The following is a 15,350-nucleotide window of genomic DNA, read 5'->3' as shown; positions in this document are numbered from 1 at the left end:
TATGTCCAATATAATAATAATTAGGTTTTATTAGCTAGCGGTTTCATTTTTAGTTTTTGGACTTTGAATTCATATTTGTTTCAAACCAATATTCTAATTATAATTGTTCGTTGAGAATTTCGTTAACTTTGTTCACACGAGGTTTCCAGAGAAACTTGCTTCGTAGAATTTGAACGTTTGTATTTGTATTGTTTTCAGTATAGCAAGTACAGTCTCTAATATATAATTCTTTGCTGCGTTTAAAATAAACTTTAACCTTTAAGTTGGTTTATCTTCTTGGATGACCAACCTTTGGGCTTGTTGATCTTTTTGAATGATCGACCTTTGGGCTTATTGATCTCTTTGAACGATCGACTTTTAGGCTTATTGATCTCTTTGAACGATCGACTTTTGGGTTGATTGATCTTATTGGATGATCGGCCTTTTGGCTTGATGATTTTATTGGATGATCGGCCATTGGGGTTTGTTGATTTTCTTGGATGAAGATGATTGGCCTTTAGACATTATGATCTTCTTGGAGGATCAGTGTTCGCACGAAGCTTCCAGAGAAACGTATTTCGTGGAGTTGAACTTAAGTTGATGTAGATGTTAATGTTGATGCAATATGATGTGATTGGATCTCTAGTACTTGATCATCTGATTCTCACTCAGTTGGAAGAGTCTTTGTATCTTCAGGAGACTTGTGTCCTTAAGGAGTGTCAACTTCAGGAATATAGGAGTTTAGGAGTCTTCTGATTGTTGGGAGAATTCTCTCTAGCTTTCTGGAATGTAGAATTGTTGACCCCCACAAATGAAAAGAACTCCTCTATTTATAGAGTTCTTAGGTGAGCTTTGTAGACTTGGGCTTGGTTAGTCTATGGACCTGGCCCTTGAGCCTAAGTAGTTGGATTTGGGCCTATTTTGGCATGTGGGTCAAATTAAACCCATTTTTGGACTCAACTGAAATTTAGCCCAAATTATAATATAAAAAAATCCAATGGTCAAGATGAAAACACATGGCATCATTTGAATTCACTAATTTATATCTTCAACTTCAATTTGGGACACTGTCAACTTCTAATTAGTCTCAAATTCAATTATTTGGAATTTTGTCATTAGTTTAGTAAATAACGTGACAATTTGCGATTAGTCCTGTTTGCACGAGGTTTCTGGAAAAACATGTTTCGTGGAGTTGAACTTGAGTTGGTGTTAATGTTGGAGTTGATTTGATGCGATGTGGTTCGATCTCTAATATTTGATCCTCTGATTCTCTCTCAATTGGGTGAATATGCTTGACTTTGAGAATGAAAACACCGAATGTCCTTGAAGTAGAAGTCTTGGAAGCTAGAAGTAGAAGTCTTAGAAGAGTATTTGTGTCTTCAAAGGTCTTCTGCCTTATAAGGGTGCAACTTCAGGAGTCTTGGAAGCTTGAAGTAGAAGTCTTGGAAGAGTATTTGTGTCTTCAAAGGTTTTCTGCCTTATAGGAGTGCAACTTCAGGAGTCTTGGAAGCTTGAAGTAGAAGTCTTGGAAGAGTATTTGTGTCTTCAAAGGTCTTCTGCCTTATAGGAGTGCAGCTTCAGGAGTCTTGGAAGCTTGAAGTAGAAGTCTTGGAAGAGTATTTGTGTCTTCAAAGGTTTTCTGCCTTATAGGAGTGCAGCTTCAGGAGTCTTGGAAGCTTGAAGTAGAAGTCTTGGAAGAGTATTTGTGTCTTCAATGGTTTTCTGCCTTATAGGAGTGCAGCTTCAGGAGTCTTGGACGCTTGAAGTAGAAGTCTTGGGAGAGTATTTGTGTCTTCAAAAGTTTTCTGCCTAAAAGGAGTACAGCTTCAGAAGTCTTGGAAGCTTGGAGTAGAAGTCTTGGAAGAGTATTTATGTCTTCAAAGGTCTTCTGCCTTATAGGAGTGCAGCTTCAGGAGTCCTCTGCTTGTTAGTGAATTCTCTCTGGGTCTTCTGAGTGTAGAAAATGTTGCCCTTACAAATGAAGAGAACTTTTCTATTTATAGAGTTCTCAGGTGGGCTTCGTGGGCTTGGTTGGTCCATGGGCCTGACCCTTGGGCCCAATTATTTGGTTTTGGCCTGATCTGGAATTTGGATCCAATTCAACTTTTTTTGTAGTTTGGACTTTAAGCCCAAATAGTAATATCAAATTGGACCAATTTAATCTCATCCGATTCATCAGCGTGACGTCATCGAAACTTGTCTTCAATTCAATTCAGGACATGTGTCAACTTCTAATTGTACCCAAAGTCAATGATCTAGAAATTCGTCGTTAATTTAGCAAACGACGTGGTGACTTGTGATTGGTCCAAAATTTCTCATTCAACAAATGCCCCCTTTTCGATATTTATGCACGTATATGGGTGGATGAATCTCGAAAAAAAAATGTAATTTGAGATCAAAGCATGATTTTTTGACTCTTTTAATTTGATGCATCATCATGATCAAAATATGAGAATTTAGCTCAAAATTTTGATTTGAAATCTTGTTCGTTTGACGCACTATCGCTAAGTAAACTTTAATTTGAACTAAAGTAGAATTTATGTTCCACTTTAATTGCAAATTAATTTAATTCGAATTCGAAATAGAATTTGGGATGTAATTGAATCTTGATCAATTTTGGTTTGAGATAAAAATTTGGGATATGCTCAATTTTACTTAGAAATGAGTATAGAAACTAAGGTTGATTTAAATTTGAGATAAAATTTGGAATATAGCCAAATTTTGACTCGGCATTTTATTCATAACTCAATATCAAGGTTAACCATTCGAATATTGATAAAATTTGGGATATGGCCAAATTTTAATTTGGGATGGATTTGACATTTATCTCACCCGATTTGGCTGGCTTGAATTTAGAATAAAAATTTGGATTAGAAGCTTTAGACTGAGATTTGGAATAACAGTTGATTTTAATTCCAATTTGAATGGAATATGAATTTGAACTTAAATGGAAGAGATTTTGGAGAGCCAACGTATTGGAAGACAGCCTTATTAGCGAGATCAGGCCATTACCAGCGATACCAAGCCATTACCAGCGAGATTGTGGGAGAAAGTGAGATCAGCGAGAGCATTTCGAGCGAGATTGTGGGAGAGAGCGACAACAGCGAGAGCGAGATTTTGGAGAGAGCGACACTGAAGAGAGCGAGATTGTGAGCGAGAAAGTGGGAGAAAACAATATTTTAGAGAGAGCAAGATCGTGGGACAGAGCGAGATTATGAGCGAGAAAGTAGGAGAGAGCGAGATCGTGGGACAGAGCAAGATTGTGAGCGAGAAAGTGGGAGAGAGTGAGATTTTGGAGAAAGCGAGATTGTGGGAGAGAGCGAGATCAGCGAGAGGATTTCGAGCGAGATTCTCCCTTTTTATTATTATTATTATTATTTTATTATTAATATATATATATATATATTTTTTATTTTAGGTAGCCATCTGCTTTATGGCTAGCGATACCAGCCTTAGCGAGATTTCTTTCTCCATACTATTGGCTTATGCCAGATTCTCTCAAGTCTTAAGCTCAAGACTCCTCGCCGTTGAATTTGGGGACTCAAAACTCCACCGTGACCCCTAATTCCGGCAGCCTCCAATCGAGCATGATCTTTTTTGTTGACTCTTAACTAATTTCAGCAAGAATCAGAGTTCCACAACAAAATAAATAGTATTCAGTTCGAGTAACCCGTGATTTTATCAGATTTCAACTGATTAGTAGAAAAAATCCTATCGAACTTAGCTATATAAATACTGGCAGGACGCATGCTCTTCTTCATCTTGTAGTGTGATCTCCTTCGTTCTTACGTCCTTTGCAGTTTGAATTGTGATTCTCTTTCGATCTTACGTTCTTTACATCCTTTGTCAATCGGACTCGGATTGCAAATCAACCTTGAATTGCATAGGAGGATGTAAGTGAGGAGAAGGGAGAAAGATGGGGAATTAGGGCTTCCCTTCCTTTTTCTGTTTTCATATATATTTTTTTCTTTTTCTTTTTTTTTTGTTTCTTAATTTTTTTTGCTCTCTTTTTTTTATTAATTTTTTTTACTAACTTGCCTCCTAGTATTGTTTTTGTAGGAGTTACGGTGCAACCAAAGGAGTACAACAAAACAAGTTTTTTTTAATCTCATCGACCTGTCTTTGGTGCGCTCGTGTATCCTGATCGTCATGGGAGGGGCCCCGCAAAGGCTTACAACTCTCCCATTCGATCACCTTAGGGAGGATCTCGAAAAAGTCTACCTTGTAGCGTTGCTCGTGTATCCTGATCGTCATGGGAGAGACCCCGCAAAGGCTTACAACTCTCCTATTCGATCACCCTAGGGAGGATCTCGGGAAGGTCTACCTTGTAACACCGCTCGTGTATCCTGATCTTCATGGGAAGGGGCCCCGCAAAGGCATACAACTCTCCCATTCGATCACCCTAGGGAGGATCCTCGAAAGGTTTTCCTTGTTATGTTACTCCTTGATCAAAATTTCAAGATAAGGGAAATATGCCATTGAGTATTTGAAGATGAGGCGGATATGCCATCAAACCTTGAAGATGAGAAGAATGTGCCATCAATATTTTGGACGGAGTCAGGTTGGCTAGAGTCGATCTCGCGTACAAGGCGGAGCCAGACGGATCGGAGTTGTCCTTGCATATGAGGTAGAGCCGGATGGACTAGAGTCGTCCTCGCATATGAGGTAGAGCTAGACAAACCAAACTTGATCTTGCATATGAGGTGGAATCACACCCATATTTTTTTAGAGGAAGCGAAGCTACACAAATTTTGGAGAAGAGGTGAAGTTGTACCAATATTTTGGAGAGAAAACGAAACCGCACCACGACTTTGAAGATGAAGCAAAGTTGCGTCATCAGTTTGGAGATGAAACGAAACCACGCCACGACTTGGAGATGAAGCGAAGCCTCGTCATTAGTTTGGAGATGAAACGAAGTCACACCACGACTTGGAGATGAAGTGAAGCCGCGTCGTTAGTTTGGAGATGAAACGAAGCCACACCACGACTTTAAAGATGAAGTGAAGCCACGTCATTAGTTTGAAGATGAAATGAAACCACGCCACGACTTGGAGATGAAGTGAAGCCGCGTCATTAGTTTGGAGATGAAACGAAGCCACACCATAACTTGGAGATGAAGCGAGGCCGCGTCGTTAGTTTGGAGATGAAACGAAGCCACGCCATGACTTTGAAGATGAAGTGAAGCCACGTCATTAGTTTTGAGATGAAACGAAGCCACGCCACGACTTGGAGATTGAGCGAAGCCGCATCATTAGTTTTGAGATGAAACGAAGCCACACCACGACTTGGAGATGAAGCGAAGCCGCATCATTAGTCTAGAGATGAAACGAAGCCATGTCACGACTTAGAGATGAAGTGAAGTCGCATCATTAGTTTGGAGATGAAGTGAAGCTACGTCATGATTTTGTAGACCGAGTCATTGAAGATGGAGCCGAGCCATGCACACCGACCTTAAACTTGAAGATGGAGCGGAGTCATGCACATCGACCTTTAACTTGAAGATGGAAGTGGGGCCATGCATGCCAATCTTGAACTTAAAGATGGAGAGGCATCAACGAAGCCTTTGAACTTAAAGATGGAGAAGCATCGATGAAGCCTTTGAACTTAAATATGGAGAAGCATCGACGAGACCTTCACACTTAAGTTTGACAAAGCATCGACAAATTCTTCGCATTTGAGTTTGATGAAGCATGAAGCTTTGGCAGTAGGCTTGACTTTGTGATTTTGAGCATGAAGATGAAGCATCAATGGAGCCTCTAAACTTGAAGATGAAAGAGCATATAAGTTTACTTTTAAAGAGGAAGCGAAGCGCATTCCACGTGTGTGCCTTTTATTTATTATGTTGGCTCCTTACGAGAGATGAACATCTTCAACCCATTATGTTGCCCTAATAGGGATGAACATCTTCAATCTGAAGTGTCATTCTTTGACGGGGATGATTAATATCAATCTTGTAGTATTATACTTAGGTGGTTGTGGTACCTCTTCTGATGGACTAAACTTAAATTTCTTTAAGTTTCCTTCATACCTTTAAAGAAAGGGATTGAATCATGACATAGTTCAAGTTGTCTTTTTTTTTTTTAACTGGACTGAACTTGAAGTTTCTTTCCAGCTGCCTACATACCCTTCTTAATGATAGGGATCAAGTCATAATGTAGTTAGAAGAGAATTTTTTTTCCTTTTATGCGCGACTGAACTTAAATTACTTTAAGTTGCCTACGTACCCTTTATAATGAAAGGGATCAAGTCGTAACATAGTTCATACAATTTTTATTTTTGGGCCGTTCACATTTTAAGCTCATGTTGGCTAGGAGCATCATGCAGTTTAGGCTCGTGCGATGAGGAGCTTCTTCATTTAAACTTCAAAAGCTCTTATTTCATCATGGTTTTGATTATCCTTTTCATTTGTATGATTTGTCAATATGATGAGCTTTGGCTTCACTATCAAGGAACCTTCTGTACTTATGTCAACAGAAAATTTCCTCTTCATGCGTGAAGGAACACGACTGTGAATCTTTTCATCGTTGTTTTCTTCATGGAATGATGGCTTCAAGATTTTCATCCTTCCTTTACATTGATCGCTTGTTGTCTTGAAACGATCAAAAGCAGATGCTAGAGGTTGATCTTTCTTTGACGTGGATATACTTAGCCTTTTCAAGGTTGAAGTTCGAGCAGAAGTAGTTGTTGGACATTGATCTTCTTCTCCTACCGTGGCCATACTCAATCTTTGAAAGACTGAAGATCGAGCACTTGAAGGCTTAATAGGATCGAAGACAGAAGTTCTTTGCTTCATTTCTTCTGAGTCTTTGACTTCTTCAGCAGTCACATGATTGTTGTCGACTTCTACTATGCCGACAGTGTGACATGTAATAACTTCTGATACTTTCTCTGGATGATTATTGAGAAAGCTTCTTGGGAGAAATTTAGCCGAAGTTGCCGGCCGTCAGAATTGAGGGAAGTTCTTTTCTTCTTTCTTAGTAGGCTTAGGCTTCCGTGTCATCTTTTTTCCTTTCGTTTTATGAGTCTTGTTTTTTCTTCTATAGCTTCAATAGGAATGCGACTCTTTTTGGGTGGAGTTTGGTTGTCTTATCTTTCGATGAGTCACTATTATCCACTCTTCGTTGTCATCTTCAACAAGCTCATATTTCTTTTCGAAATTTGTTGTTTGAATCTCTTGTTGGAACCGAAAAACTATAGGCTCGAATTCTCCAAACTGGATCGGGCTTTGTCTTTGAGCATGGGACACAGACAGTAATGGAACATTTGAAGTCGCCACTACTGTAGCGTGATTTGTTTGAGCTACTTCATCCAAATCTAGCTCAATCTTCTTTTCACGAAGCCAACTTCATAATTCGTTCCTTCAGCACGAAACACCTTTCAACTGGGTGACTAATGACCCGATGATACTTGTAGAAGTTAGGATCATCTATTTTTCCTTATTGTTCCAGCCGCTTGCATTCCGGTAGCTGAATAAGTTGCTTCTCTAGTAGGTGCTCCAACATAACTGCTACATCAGAGTCAGGGAATGGATAAACCTTCTTTTGTCATTCTTTAAGAGTTGGACGACGCTTCTCGCCCTCATTGTTCCTTCTTTCAAATTTTGTTTGTTTTCCTTTGGAGGAAAATTTCAGCGGGGTCACATGAACGACCATAGATTCTTTTGTGGCACTACCCACGATCTTTTCAGTACCCTTGGCATCATTTTTGTATTTTCTCCCTTCAGAGACTAGGAAATCTTTAGTTTCCCTGTTGGCAATGCTTAGCTCCATATCATGAGCGCGTGTTGCCAGCTTCTCAAACATACGAGGTTTTATCCCTTGTAGGATGTAGAGAAGCTCCCAGTGCATGCCTTGAGTGCACATCTCCACTGCAGATAATTCAGTAAGTCTATCTTTGCAATCTAGACTTAAAGCTCTCCATCGGTTGATGTAATCAATGACTGTCTCTCCCTTCCACTGTTTGGTGTTTGTCAGCTCCATCATGCTAACAATACGCCTTGTACTGTAGAAGTGGTTTAGGAACTCCCTTTTTAGTTATTCCCAACAGTCAATCACTTCTGGCTCCAAATCAGTATACCAATCGAAAGCATTTCCTTTCAAGGTACGGACGAACTGCTTGACTAGCTGGTCTCCTTTGGTTCCTGCATTTTCACAGGTTTCAATGAAGTGTGCAACATGATGTTTTGGATTGCCCTTTCCATCAATCTGCTGAAACTTTGGTGGTTGATACCCAGTTGGCATTTTCAGGTTTTTGATTCTCTTGGTGTATAGCTTGGAGTACATAAAAGAGGTTTGCAACGGTCCTTTGTACTGAGCTCTTATGGAGTTTGTGATCATATTCTAGAGCTGTTGAATTGATAGGGAGGCAACAGAGGTGGATTGGGGTGACTGACTTTCCTACAAGACAGTCATTGCCTATAATATACAATCAAAGATCTTCTGCCTTATAGGAGTGCAGTTTCAAGAGTCTTGGAAGTTTAAAGTAGAAGTCTTGGAAGAGTATTTGTGTCTTCAAAGGTCTTCTGCCTTATAGAAGTGCAGCTTCAGGAGTCTTAGAAGCTTGAAGTATAAGTCTTGGAAGCTTGAAGTAGAAGTCTTGGAAGAGTATTTGTGTCTTCAAAGGTCTTCTGCTTTATAGGAGTGCAGCTTCAGGAGTCTTGGAAGCTTGAAGTAGAAGTCTTGGAAGAGTATTTGTGTCTTCAATGGTTTTCTGCCTTATAGGAGTGCAGCTTCAGGATCTTGGAACTTGGAGTAGAAGTCTTGGAAGAGTATTTGTGTCTTCAAAGGTCTTCTGCCTTATAGAAGTGTAGCTTCAGAAGTCTTCAGGAGTCCTTTGCTTGTTAGTGAATTCTCTCTGGGTCTTCTGAGTGTAGAAAATGCTGCCCTTACAAATGAAAAGAACTTCTCTATTTATAGAGTTCTCAGATGGGCTTCGTGGGCTTGGTTGGTCCATGGGCCTGACCCTTGGGTCCAATTATTTTGTTTTGGTTCTGATCTGGAATTTGGATCCAATTCAACTTTTTTTGTAGTTTGGACTTTAAGCCCAAATAGTAATATCAAATTGAACCAATTTAATCTCATCTGATTCATCAGCGTGACGTCATCGAAACTTGTCTTCAATTCAATTCGGGACATATGTCAACTTCTAATTGGACCCAAAGTCAATGATTTAGAAATTCATCGTTAATTTAGCAAACGACGTGGTGACTTGTGATTGGTCCAAAATTTCTCATTCAACAAGTCCAAAATTCTCATTTAACAAATGTCCATTTTCGAGATTTATGCGCATATATGGGTGGATGAATCTAAAAAAAAATATAAAGTTGGAATCGAAATTCAAATATATTTGTTCACCTCAATTGATGTGTCGATTAAACTATGAATTTAGTACATAAGTTTTACTTGAATTTGGGATAAAATTTGGAATATGACCAAATTTTAACTTGAGATTTTATCCAATTTTATTTGGATTGAGGATAAAGGCTAAACTTGATTTAAATTTGAGATAAATTTGGAATATGTTGAAATTTTAATAAGAAATTAATTGAGATTTTTTTTTATCCGAAATTTATTTTGATTGAAGATAAAAACCCAAGGTTGGATAATTTGAATTTGGAATAAAAATGGGAATACGGCCAAATTTTAATTTGCGATGAATTTTAGACCTTCTTGCAATTTGATTTGGAAATAGGGACAAAAACCTAAATTTGGATGAATTTGATATAAAATTTAGAAGATGCCAAAATTTGAATTTTATATCAATTTGAGATTTTATCCTTAATTTAATTTGACATGAGAATAAAGGTCTGAATTTGGATGATTAAATTTGGAATATGCCTAAATTTTATTTTAAGATTTTATCTACAATTTAATCTCAAAATTGAACAGTTTGATTTTGAATAAAATTTGGAATTTGAATCTATAAATTTGAGGACAAAATCAAATAAAATCAAATTAAATAGACTTACATTTGAATTTTAAATTTAATTTAAAATTAGGATAAAATCAAATTAAGAAAATTAATAAAATCTAATAATTTAAATAAAATCTAGATTTAATTCAGATTTTCTAATTTGTCAAGAACTTGGCGAAACATCTATACATAGGACTCAAAACCCTTATATTAGGGGTGTTCAAAAAAATCGAAGATCCGAAAAAACCAAGCAACCCAACCCAACCCAGCTGGTTTGGGTTGGTTAAAAAAAATTGGTTTGGTTTGGGTTTTTTTAATGAACCCGAATAGGTCGGTTTGGTTCTCGAGTTCGTAGGAAAATCGTTCGGTTCGAATCAAACTGACCTAGAGACTAGACGATCGCTTAATAAGTCCAAACGATCGTTTACAAAATACTATACGATCGCTTGAATTATCTACACGATCGCTGAGCTCCTCTACACGATCACTGAGTAACAAAATACTATACGATCGCCTACCCAATGCTAGACGATCACTACCAAATGCTACATGATCGCTGAGCTCGGCTACATGATTGCTGAGCTCGGCTAAACGATCGCTTAGCTCTACTACACGAATGCTGAGTAACAAAATGCTATACGATCGCCTACCCAATGCTATAAGATCGCCTACCAAATGCTACATGATCGCTTAGCTCCGCTACACGATCGCTGAGTAACAAAATGCTATACAATCGCCTACCCAATGCTATACGATTGCCTACCAAATGCTACACGATCGCTGAGCTCGGCTACATGATCAATGCTATATGATCGCCTACCCAGTGTTATACAATCGCCTACTGCTATACGATCGTTGAGTTCGCTACATGATCACTGAGTAACACTAGACGAACACCCACGAAGACCCCACGATCGCTTACCCGAAACTACCAAATTCTATATTATTCGCCTACTAAATTGGAGGCTTATCAAATATTTGAAATATTCCGTCAATCTCCTCTTTTTTTAAGGGAACCGATGAAACCGAACCAACCCAACCCATTTTTTTTGGGTTGATTTGGTCTGGGTTCATAATTGAACAATGGTTAGTTTGGGTTAGAAAAATATACAAACCGAAGCATAGGGTTGGGCTTAAAATATCCCTAAACCCAACCCAACCCAACCCACGAACACCTTTACCTTATTCTCATGCCCTCCTCTTCTTCCAACGTTTTCTTTCTTTCTTCTTCTTCTTTTTTTTTAATCTTTTAATATTCTTTCTTCTTTCTTTCTTTTTTCACCCTTTTTCCTTCTTTTTTTCTTTCAATTTTCCTTGCTTTTTTTTTCTTTTTTTTCTTTCTTTCCATTTCTTTTCTTTTTTTATCCTTTTCTTTTTCTTTTTCTTATCTTTTTTTCTTCTTTCTTTTCTTTTCCTGTTTTTTGTTTTCACAATTTTTTAAAATTTTTCATAACTATTATTATTATTATTATTATTATTATTATTATTGTTATTATATATATATATATATATATATATATATATAATTAAATGTTATATCATATCTAACACATAACCTATAGTTTTTATATTGTATCAAATACAATATAACCTATAGCTTTTAATTCTCTCATCAATGGAGGGTCTTTAAATCACATTTATACTAAATTCAATTATATGAATTTCATCCATATAATTAATATTTGAATCCTATTCAAATTTAATTTCTCTCTAAATAAACTTTATACTATAATGTATCAAATATATTATATTAATTATATCATATATAATTAATTTAATTTAATTATATTACATATAATTAATTTCCTAATTAATTTGAACAATTCAAATTAATCCAAAATTAATTCTCAAAATCCTTGTTGATTGCTTGAGACTAGGGTGCATGCGGAGAATTTTGATTCAGTGTTTCGCATATTTGGAGAGTCTTGGACTTGTGTGTAGTTATAGCTCTGAGGATGTGGGGCGTATCTGGGTGATATGGAAGAAGAATCTGTATGAATTTTCTCCTTCGATTATTGATGGTCAGTGTATTGTAGGGTGTCTCAGAGAGTTGAGTTCTTCTGATGTTGTGAATGTCACTACTGTTTATACTTCCAATAATGTGATTGAGAGGCGTTGGTTGATATTATGCTATGCTTGACAAATCAGAGGTGCGGTTATGGGTGATTTTAATGATATTCGTAATCCTTCGGAGGCTTTTGGGGGTAATCGTTGTAGGGGGAGATGGAGGATTTTAATAAAGCTATTCTTGAGGCTAATCTGGTGGAGTTAGGATTCAGGGCAATTGGTTTACATGGACGAGTAAGGTTAAGGATGCTGGTATTTTGCGCCATTTAGATAGGTTCCTAGTGAATGAGTTGTGGACAACTTCGTGTCCACATACTAAGGTTAGAGTGCGGGTGTGAGGGATTTCTGATCATACCCTATTTTGGTTAATATTGATGTTTGTGTTGCTCGTCCGGTTCCCGCATTTCGGTATTTTAATTATTGGGCTAATTCTGCTGACCTCTTAGCTATTGTTGTCTCTGTTTGGAAGTCTTATCTTGGTGTGTCTCTTTTGTTAGTTTGACGAGAAATTTGAAGGCCTTAAAATCGGTATTGCGTACTACTCTTAGCAAGCGTATTGAGGGTTTGAGATGCTTGATGCGAAAGGCCAAAAGTAGGATGGAGTCAGCTTAGACTGCTATGGAGTCAACCCTTATTCTGAGATTTTGATTGGGGAGGCTGCCTCATTGACTGAGGAGTTTTGGAGGTTAGCAAGATTGGAGGAGGCTTCCCTTCGTTAGAAGTCTTGTGTTCGGTGGTTGGAGTTGGGAGATCAGAATGTGTCGTTCTTTCATCGGTCTGTTCGGGCGCGTTTGGTTAGCAGTGATTTTTTCTCGATGATTGATTCTGATGTAATTTTTCAATCGACTCATAGTAGGGTGGCAAATGTGGTTGTTAATTACATTAGAGGGAGTTTGAGGTCGCAGAAGGTGGGATATAGAGACCTTATGACCCAGATAAATGATATTGTGCAGTTTTAGTGGCCTGATGAATGTATTAGGGACATTTGCAGACCTGTTACTAGGGAGAAGGTGCGTAATGCCCTATTCTCTATGAAATCGAGTGAAGCTCCTGGTCCGGATGGTTTTCTTGTGGAGTTTTATAAATCTGCTTGGAGTGTGGTGGGGGAGGATTTTTGCTCTGTTGTTCATCACTTCTTTGATACATGTTATCTTTTTTATAGGGTAAATGCCATGACTCTTACCTTGATTCTTAAAAGACATGGCGCTGATCGTATGGAGGATTTTCGCCCCATTGCTTGCTGTAATGTGGTGTATAAGTGTATCTCTAAGGTGATTTCTAACAAACTCCGTGTGTGTTTGCCTCGGTTTATTAGTGGGAATCACTCGGTGTTTGTGCAAGGGCGGTGTATCACAGATAACATTTTATTGTGCCAAAAGCTTGTTAGGGGTTATCAGCTTAATAAGGGTAAGCCTCGTTGTGTACTGAAGCTGGATCTTCAGAAGGCTTATGACTCAGTTAATTGGGACTTTTTTTTTAAATTTATTTTTGCCATTAGAACTCCTCTGAAGTTTGTGAGCTGGATTCGTGCCTGTGTTACTTCTCCTTTTTTTCTTTGTGATGATCAATGACTCTTAAGGGTTACTTTTCAGGTAGGAAAGGGCTAAGGCAGGGGGATCCTTTGTCCCGTTTTCTGTTTATGATGGTCATGGAGGTATTGTCTCGGTTATTGAATAGGCCTTCTCCCTCCTTTGTGTTTCATCATAGGTGTGAAAAGGTGAGATTGACTCACATGTTGTTTATTGATGACCTGATGATTTTTTGTGGGATGGATCATGGTTCATTGAGTTTTGTGAGGCAGGTGTTACATCAGTTTGTGGAGCTGTCTGAGCTGACAGCTAATGTTAGTAAAAGTTCTATGTTTGTTGCTGGTGTTTCTTCTGATGTCGTGAGGGATTTGGTTACTAATATGGGATTTGTTCTCGGATCTTTTCCTGTTTGTTATCTTGGCCTTTCTCTACTATCGGGTAGGTTAAAAACTATTGATTGTGCCTCTTTGATTCATAAGATTACAACTCGAGTTCGGAGTAGGGTCGCGAGATCCCTTTCTTTTGTGGGGCGCTTGCAATTAGTCAGATTGGTGGTACAGAGCTTCCAGGTGTTTTCATCCAATGTGTTTGTGCTGCCTGCTTCTGTTGGCCATGAGGTTGATTGTATTCTACGGGCTTTCTTGTGGAGGGGACAGGTTGATGGCAGAGGGGTGTGTGTGTTGCTTGGGACGAGGTTTGTTTGCCATTATCTGAAGGGGGTTTGGGTATCTATCACACTTCTTCCTAGAATGTGGTAGCTATCTTGAAATTATTATGGTTATTGTTGGTGTGGTCTGGTTCCTTATGGGTTGCTTGGATGGAGGAGTATGTGCTTAGAGAACAGTCGTTATAGGCGGTTCGTGCTGAGGTGGGGCGGTCGTGGTGTTTGAGGGCAACTTTATGCTGTCGGGATAAGCTTAAGTCGTTTGGTCAAATTGCAGGCTGGTAATGGTAGGAGATGTTTTTTTATTTTTTTATTTTTTTATTTTTTTTTATGAGATCCATGGCTACTTATCTATTGATGGTTATTGGCATTGGCCTTCGATTTCGTGGGAACTTCTTGAATTGTGGTGTTTGGTTCAAGGAATGGTGCTAAGAGTGAATGTGGAGGATAGTTGGGTTTGGGTTCTGAATAGTAATGGTCGCTTCTCTGTTGCTAGTGTGTGGGAGAGTTTGTGTCCTAGGTGTCCTAGGGTGTCTTGGGCTTGTCTGATTTGGTCTGGGGGTAATATCCTAAGGCATTCTTTTTATGTCTGGCTGGCAGTGAAGGATAGATTAGGTACTCGAGATTGGTTGACGAGGTGGGATAAGTCGGTTGATTTTGATTGTCTGCTTTGTATGGATGGGGTAGAGTCTCGGAATCATTTGTTTTTTTTTACTGTGTTTGGGAGGGAGATTTGAGAGGGTGTGGTGCGTCTGTTGGGTTCGTCTCATCGGGTGTTGAGTGGGATGTGGAGTTGAGTTGGGTGTGTCGGATGGGGGTTGGTAAGGGTATGTGAGGTATGTTATTTCGAGTCTTCTGGTACACGTCAATTTACTTTATTTGGCAGGATAGGAATCGTTGGCTGAATGGAGGGCATCCGAGAATGGCATATACCTTATTTCAGCTTATTGTCTCTATGGTTCGTGCGTGTTCTGCTTCTTGGCAGATTGATCTTCATGGCTTTCTCTAGCTTTTTTCTTTTCGTTGCTTTTAGTTTTCTCTTGGTTATTTTGGTTTTTGTGTGATCCCCGGCTTGTGGGGTTTTCTCCTCTGGCTGGATTTGTTTTGTTTTTACTTTTGGATGTCTTTTTATTATGGTTATGCTTGTTTCATCTGTGCGTTGTTTATATCGGTGGCTTGTATGCTGTGGTCCTTTGATC

At 38.5% G+C, this 15,350-nt stretch overlaps 1 pseudogene; it reads right to left on the bottom strand.

The window, feature by feature from the left end:
- Positions 1–7,415: 7,415 nt before the first annotated feature.
- LOC150036981 (uncharacterized) lies at positions 7,416–10,935 on the bottom strand (annotated as a pseudogene).
- Positions 10,936–15,350: the final 4,415 nt, after the last annotated feature.

The sequence above is a fragment of the Benincasa hispida genome, chromosome 3, assembly GCF_027475165.1.
Source record: "Benincasa hispida cultivar pf3 chromosome 3, pf3_genome.v1.1, whole genome shotgun sequence".
NCBI lineage: Eukaryota > Viridiplantae > Streptophyta > Magnoliopsida > Cucurbitales > Cucurbitaceae > Benincasa > Benincasa hispida.
This window is presented reverse-complemented; position numbering and strand designations above follow the sequence as displayed.